The 7873-nt window shown below is 42.4% G+C and overlaps 1 pseudogene; it reads left to right on the top strand.

Moving 5' to 3' along the window:
- Window positions 1–5057: 5057 nt before the first annotated feature.
- LOC123129392 (S-(+)-linalool synthase, chloroplastic-like) lies at window positions 5058–6709 on the top strand (annotated as a pseudogene).
- Window positions 6710–7873: the final 1164 nt, after the last annotated feature.

The following is a 7873-nucleotide window of genomic DNA, read 5'->3' as shown; positions in this document are numbered from 1 at the left end:
CATGGATTCATCGACAGATTGGCCCTAGGGGTACCTTGACCACCATTTGATTGATTCATCGACAGAATGGCCCTAGGGGCACCTTGACCACCATCATCAATAAGTGTTTAATTTTCCTAATAGCAAGACCATCATCAATAAGTGTTTAATTTTCCTAATAGCAAGACCATCATCAACAAGTGTTTAATTTTCTAATAGCAAGACCATCATATGGATCAAATTGAACATGGTAGCAGCCAGACCATCATATTAATCATCAAATTGAACATGATAACAGCAAGAACAGCATCATAGTGCATAATTCTCATAAAAGTAAGGCCACCAATAGTAGTTATTACAGTACCATAACATCAAATCAGCATAAGTTCCCAAAGTAGATCGTAGCAATTAGCAGTTTTGCCTGATCACATCATTAACAGTTTTTCCAAAGCACATTAGTTCCCTGAAGCATAAAAGTAATCCTTCCGCCTTGATGGTTTCTTCCTCTGTCTTGGTGCCAAGAAGGATGTCCTAGCTGGAGTTGCTGAGTTTCTTGGCCTCCTAGATGGAGCTGCTGAGCTGCTTGCCCTCCTAGCTGGAGCTGCTGAGCTGCTTGGCCTGCTTGCTAGAGCTGTTGTGCTGCTTGGCCTGCTTGCTGGAGCTGATGTGCTGCTTGGCCTGCTTGCTGGAGCTGCTGTGCTGCTTGCCACTGGTGGTGTCCTGTTTGCTGGAGCTGCAACAAATGAAGCTGTAGTAGTAGATGTGGTACCCTTCCTTGTCCTGTTTGACTGCATTTGAAAATGGCAGCAAGTCAATACATTCAAAGTGGTACAAAATAGAAAAAGATGACAACAAGTATGCCAACAGAGACTAACCTCATGCCTGTTCTTTCTCATTGCTAGAGCTGGCTTTAGTGTTTTGTGGCAAGATGTGTATCTGTGACCCACAAGATTGCAATTGCTGCATGTAATTGATGCCATCCTAGATGTATCTTTAGGTGTTGGTGGCTCAAACTGGCTCCTTCTCCTTTTGGTTTGCTTCTTCCCTGGTTTATCCTTGAAAACTGGGGGTTCTATGTCTCTAGTTTTGGTCTTAGGCCAGAGGTCAGGTCCAAGTACAGGAAATATGATGGGATTGTATGCAGCCAGATACATAGGCTTTTTGAAGAAGTCATGCACAAAATCTTCAGGCCTTAATTTGGCTTTGGTAATAGCAGAGACTGCATGATTGCATGGCACTGCAGTCATATCCCATTTTCTGCACCCACATGTCCCGTGCTGCAAGTTAACTGCATAGGTATTCTCATTGCTTGTCATTTGGTAAATATTTCGCCCAGCCATCAATGCTTGACAGTTCCTAGAGTGTTTCTTTGCTTCTTCAAGTAACTCAGCATATGTTGGACATATTTTCCACTTGGCTAACTCTGTCTTACTCCTATTTGTATTGAACCTGACCATCAACTTAGTCCTGATTCCATCTACCATGGTCTTTATTGGTTTACCCCTCACATCTAATATCATCTTGTTGAACACCTCACTAATATTGTTGACAACTAGGTCATTTTTGCAGTTGAAGTCCATGGCATATCTAGGAATTTTATTTAACCAAGTCCAGGCAGCCTTACACTCTACTTTAAGAGCATCCATTGCAACAAGATGGCCATGTTCAGTATAGGAGTAACTTGCCTTATCCATGAACTTCTTTAATTCTGACCCCCTAAAACTAGCAGTCTGGACATTTTGGTAGATGTGTCTAAGGCAGAATCTTTGGGGGCAATTGGGGAAAACTTGACTCACAGCTTTCAGAAGACCCTATTTGGAGAAATTACCAAACTTACTAATAAGAAAAGAATATTAACTACTTCTACCAATTAGTATGAACTACTTATAACAACTAGTAATGAGCAATGAAAATATTAACTACTTCTAGCAATTACTATGAAATACTTATATGAACTAGTAATGACCAATGAATACTAAGCAAATTATATATTACCTTCTGTCTATCAGAGATTATGGTGTAAAAACCAAATCTCCCAGATTCTCCACCAATAGCTGCCTTCAGTTCTGTAGAAACCAGGTCCAACTCTTTGTGTCTTCTTTGTCCACAACTCCAAAGGCAATGGGATAGATGTTATTATTCCCATCCCTTCCTGTGGCAGCAAGGATTTGTTGGCCAGTTGAGAGCTTGATGAAACATCCATCCACACCTGCAATGGCACACAAGATATGTTATAAACAAAGTATGGTGCACCACATTTATGTCATATATAACACAATTTAGTAGTCACCTATGAATGGCCTGCATCCATTCAGAAATCCCTCCTTGCAAGCATTCAAACATATGAGCAAACCATGGAACCTTGGATTGATGCTTGGATGGTCTTTTAGGAACTTAGTAGTGACAATGCACCTACTACCTGGATTGGTGTCTAACACAGCCTGCAAGTAATCCCTTATCCTGGTGTATTGCCCCCTCTGATCTCCTTGCACCACCTTAATAGCATTGTTCTTAGCCCTGTAGGCCATATGAGTGCTGATCTCAACTCCATACTCGCTCTTCAGATTTTGCATTATTGTACTTATTGGTGTGTTCAAGTCTGTTCTTATTGCTTCTAAAACTTCATGTGTAACCCACTTTGTAGTCACCTTGGTGCTCTTACAGCTGGACATGTGTGCAACAAATTAGTTTTCCTAATGCAGAAAGTTTTCTCTTTTCCCACCACAGAAGCTGCAATGAAGAAAGGGCAGTATTCATGTGTGCACACAGCTATAATTCTGTTATTGCAGTTCCTATGAAACGGATAGTTTCTGTTCTGTGCTATGTGGAAAGTGAGAAGTGCCCTTCTAAATTGGTACACATTATCAAAGCATAACTTCTTAGCAAACTGTAGCTCTGGGCTCTCTCTATCCTCATGATACCATACCCTTGGTCTAGGTTTTTTTAGCCCTAGACTTACTGCCTAGCACAAATGCTAGGGGTACAGCCCCATCATCTTGCTCCTCCTTCAAATCATCGGGATCTGGATCCTCATCAGATGATGGTACCCAAACATCCTCAAACTGTTGCTCCAAACTAGCATGTGATCTTGTGGTTGGCCCCTTTCTTACTTTCAACTTCTTCCTCTTTTGCCCCTGTGGTAGCACCTCCTTTTCAAGTTCCTCATGATCTCCATGCTCCTCTTGCTCTGCATTTTCCTCATGCACTTCCTCTTGTATCTCATAAGGTTCATCTACATCTATGTCACCTTCAAAATGTAAGAGTGGGTCCTCTCTCTGCCTCTTTAGCTCAGCCATCCTAGCCATGAAATCCTCATCTTCCTCCAAGTTAGAGTCATCTTCAGTTAGTAGCACATGAAGTTTTCTTTTCACTGCTTGCACCCTCTCAACATTCTTCTGATGCTGCCTAAATCTCTGAATTTTTGATCTCCTTCTAAGCGCCATACTTCTTTCTAACTCCTGTTGCTCCATGTCAACATCATCTCCATTGCCTTGCTCAATATCAACATCTGCTTCATTGCCTTGCTCCATATCAACATTGTGGCTCTGTTGTGTGGAGAAAAACTGGATTGGTTCAGGCTCCTCAACTACTGCATCTCTTTTTGATACTTTGGATGGTGACTTGTACAACACCCCAACATCATTCACCTCATATACAGTGCTCTCTCCAACATTGCCTATAGGAACTTGCTGATCACAAATATAACCTCTATTTATATCTGCAGGTCTGGGCTCACTACCCCTAACTATTGTCAGGTTTACTATGTTCTGATCTTTATTGGCAATGTCATCCAGCATCTCATCCACTTTGTCATCATCACATATCTCCTCCAAACCAGCTACTCCCAACCCAGCATCCCTCACATAATACATATAGTCTTTACTTCCATATCCTGCCGTCTCTATGAGTGCTAACAGATTAAAAAAAGTGATGTCTGAAACACACATAGTCCTTTCCAAGTTATCCATGTCATGAAAGTGCAGTCTAACCTCCCAAACATCACCAAACAAGCTACAAAAAGGAACAATTCTTGTACTTATTAATTAAACAGTATAACACTAACTACAAACAATACAAGTGACATATTTAAAATATACTATGCATACCAATTTCAATAAGAGCTAACTGTGACCCTAATGTCTACTAAATAAACAGTGCATCCTAACCCAAATAGCAATTAAAATCACAAAAATTATCACTATATTCTCTCCTAAACAGAGCATACTAATATCACTACAATCTAATTTAGAGAGCAGATCAACACTTAGTACTAGGCAAAAGATCCATTTTTGATTTACACACCTAACCCAAGGCTGTGCTGCTTGCCACTACAATCACTATATTCTCTCCTAAACAGAGCATACTAATATCACTACAATCTAATGTTGTGTTTACACACCTAACCCTAACCCTAACTATGGAATCGATAGAAAATGAGGAGGGTGGGGGAGGCAGAGGAGATATCTTACTCCACACCGCCGAAAGCAGATGCCCAGTGGTGGTTCCCCGTCGGAGTAGCCTGCACAACACGGGCCAGAGCGCCGGCGGCGCGGTACTCCAGTGACGGGGACGGTGGTCTGCTCCGCGGGCCCTGGCTAGGGTTAGAGCTACCGCAGACCTCCTCGGGTGGCTTTGGATCCCCGCCGCCAAACAACCCTCCTGCGCCGTTGCCACCTCCGCCATCCACTCTGCCGCCGGCGTCCGGGCTCGCCATTGCCATGAATGAGACAGAGATAGAGGAGAGCGCGCCGTCGCGGGGATGATGGGGAAAATTTCAGATGTGGGAGAGGTGTCGATTCGATCTGGTCTCTTGACCTAGCGGGCGCACCGGCGGGCACTGTAGCACCGTTAGACGGCGTCAGCTCGCGGCTGTGAGCCACGTCGACAAGACAGGGTTCCACCTGTCATAATAGTGCTTAAACTGCCCGAACAAGAGGTTTGGTGCTTTCTGCAAAAGATTAGAAAAAAATCAGCATTTTCTGCAGCAAAAACGTAGAAGAGTGTTTCCTGCAAACCGAAGCTGAAATGTGGTGGTTTTCTGCAATTCACTCTTTTTCCTTTGATGAATAGAAGAATTAGCCTCGCAAAGTGAAACATACAGGCTTCTTATAATTCCCATATCTCCCATTTTTGCGTTTTAAATAAATTTTTGTCTCTCCATGGAACAACATGAGGGTCTGAAGAGTGTTAAGGGAATGCTGCATCAAAACCATAAGGAAAAGAGGAAGGTGATGACCGACATTGATCACCTCAAGCGCCTCTGCATCGACCACTATTTCCAAGATGAGGTTGACAATGGCATGGATGTATGCTAATCTTGTTCACAGTGATGATCTACTGGATGCAACAATTTCCTTCAGGCTACTGAGAGAAGCTGGATGTGATATTTCAGCAGGTTATTACGCTTATCATATATGTATTTTGTTTAAGGTGTGCACAGGCGCAAGTCATTTTCTATTGTTCATGGTCTTCAAGTTCAGTACAAGATTTATGCCATAGTTTATAATCATAATTTACTACATATAGAACAATAAAAACTGTGCCATGTGGGGCATGTTTCTTCTCGGCAATGGCTGTCACGCCTTAAATCTTGGCTTGCTGGCACTCTCCTGTGGTGGTTTGTAGTGACTGACCTTGTCTAGAGCAATGACTGATCTAGAGGATGTGGGAACTGTGAGGATTTGCGACCTTCTCGAGGGCTTTTGATACGTTGGTAATGACTTTATCATGCAGGACAGTAGTTTTTTTTGTTAGTGTTCAGAAATTGTTCTAGCTAGTTGCGAGTTGTGACTAATCTACATGTGGAATTACATTTATTTTTTGCCTCGTTTCCCTTTAACTTGTTATTGCAATCACAGTTTACCTTCCTAAAAACCTTTATCCTTGATGTGGTAGATGAGGTTCTTCGAAAGTTTGTCAACGAAAACGATGACTTCAACCTTGATCATACCAAAGACATCAGAGAGTTGCTCAGCTTGCAGGACATATCACACTTGAACATGGGAGAAGCATCACTATACAAGGCAAATGACTTCTCAAGAAAACACCTCACTTCTGCAATTTCTGCAATTAAACACTTGGACCTGAACCTTGCAAGATATGTGAGGCATTCACTGGATCATCCCTACCATGTGAGCCTAACGCAGTACAAGGCTAGACACCACCTGAGCTATCTCCAGAGCTTGCCCACTCGGAACACTGCAATGGAGGAGCTGGCACTTGCAGACTTCCAGCTTAACAAGTTGCAGCATCAGATGGAAATGCAAGAGGTTAAGAGGTACATATATAAGTTTATTCCTTGCAAACTATATGTTTTATTTGCAAGTCCCAAAGAGGAATCTGGCCAGAGCATTTGCTTGTTCTCAGGTCCATCACAAAGACTACTGAGTTGAAAATTAGTACCTAATCTGTCTTCCAAGTTGATTTGTCGTCTTCACAATGGATAACATTCTCCATTTTATACCTATCTTTGAGCGTATTGAGAAATTTCTCTTTTGACTTCTAAATGTCATTGTGACAGATGGTGGATGGGCCTGGGATTGGCTCAAGAAATACCAGCTACGCGTGACCAAATTCTTAAATGGTACATGTTTCCCATGACTATCCTCCAGGGGCAATCCTTCTCCAGATACCGGATTGAGATCTCACCAAAATCATCGCAATTGTCAGTATTGTGGATGACATCTTTGATGTTGTTGCAACACAAGAGGAGCTTTCTCGCTTCACCTAGGCAATCAAAATGTAGGCTTTTCCTTTTTGGCTACTATCAATTCATCTTGCTGTTTATGATAGAAAGTAACTGTCATATATTGACGGAGCCCACTTATACTTGATATGGATAAAGAGTGGTATAACTTAACTTCCATGTCACAATATGCATTTCTTACAGGTGGGATCTTGCAGCTGCTGCATCACTTCCAAGCTACATGAGATCATGCTACAGTGCTCTTTATACAATCACAAATGACATCGCAGTTATGGCTGAAAGAGAACATGGGTTGAACCCTATTGATCATCTCAAAAAAGATGTATGTTTGTTAGAATATTTTTAGTCTTTTAGATTTCTTGATTTGCCTAGATAACGAACTAAATTGTTTGTAGGTCGAGCAACATATGTACCTATCCAATATAATATTTGAGAATATTTAACTTCATTTATAAATATATGAAAATAGGAAAATAATAATCAACTGACAATAGTGCATTTTTTTTTGCAGTGAGCCATGCATGCTTTTCGATGCATTTTTGGTTGAGGCGAAATGGTTGTCTGCTAATCAGGTTCCTTTCCTAGATGACTACCTATCGAACGGCGTGGTCACTACAGGAGGTCATATATTCGCCATAGTGAAAGAATATACTTTGTAGAATGGCGCAGTCAAACTTTTCGCTATATGCTACAAACCTCACGGCCGGCCGCATCCCTCCGATAATCTCCTGCCCGTCAAAGATACCAACTGCTAAAATTCCCCCCTTGCTTAATTAGAAACCTAGAATTTCATATGAATCTTAGCGGCACTCATTTAAGGTACCATCACATGATCAGCATTCTTGTACCATGCAGGACGAAGCGCAAGATGGCCTGGACGGATCATACAAGGAGTTGTACCTGAAAGAGAACCCCGGTGGCGACGCAGAGGGGCACATGTTAGCGCTGATCGAGAGGGAGTGCTCAACAGGGAGTGCTTCTCCAGGCGGGCATTGCCGCCCAGCATGACCCAGATCTCGCTGAACCTCGCGAGGATGGTGAGGGTAGACGCTCCCCGTCCTTGAGGAGTACATAAGGTTGCTCTTGTTATGAATCATGCCCACACACTCAGGAACCCAAAGGATGACAGAACCAGAGGAAAGCCGGGGTTTTTCCCATGAAAATCCTGCTTGAGGATTCTGCAGTTCC

Source organism: Triticum aestivum, chromosome 6A, assembly GCF_018294505.1.
Source record: "Triticum aestivum cultivar Chinese Spring chromosome 6A, IWGSC CS RefSeq v2.1, whole genome shotgun sequence".
Taxonomy (NCBI): domain Eukaryota; kingdom Viridiplantae; phylum Streptophyta; class Magnoliopsida; order Poales; family Poaceae; genus Triticum; species Triticum aestivum.
The sequence above is the reverse complement of the archived record's forward strand: the minus strand, read 5'-3'. Positions and strand labels throughout refer to the sequence as shown.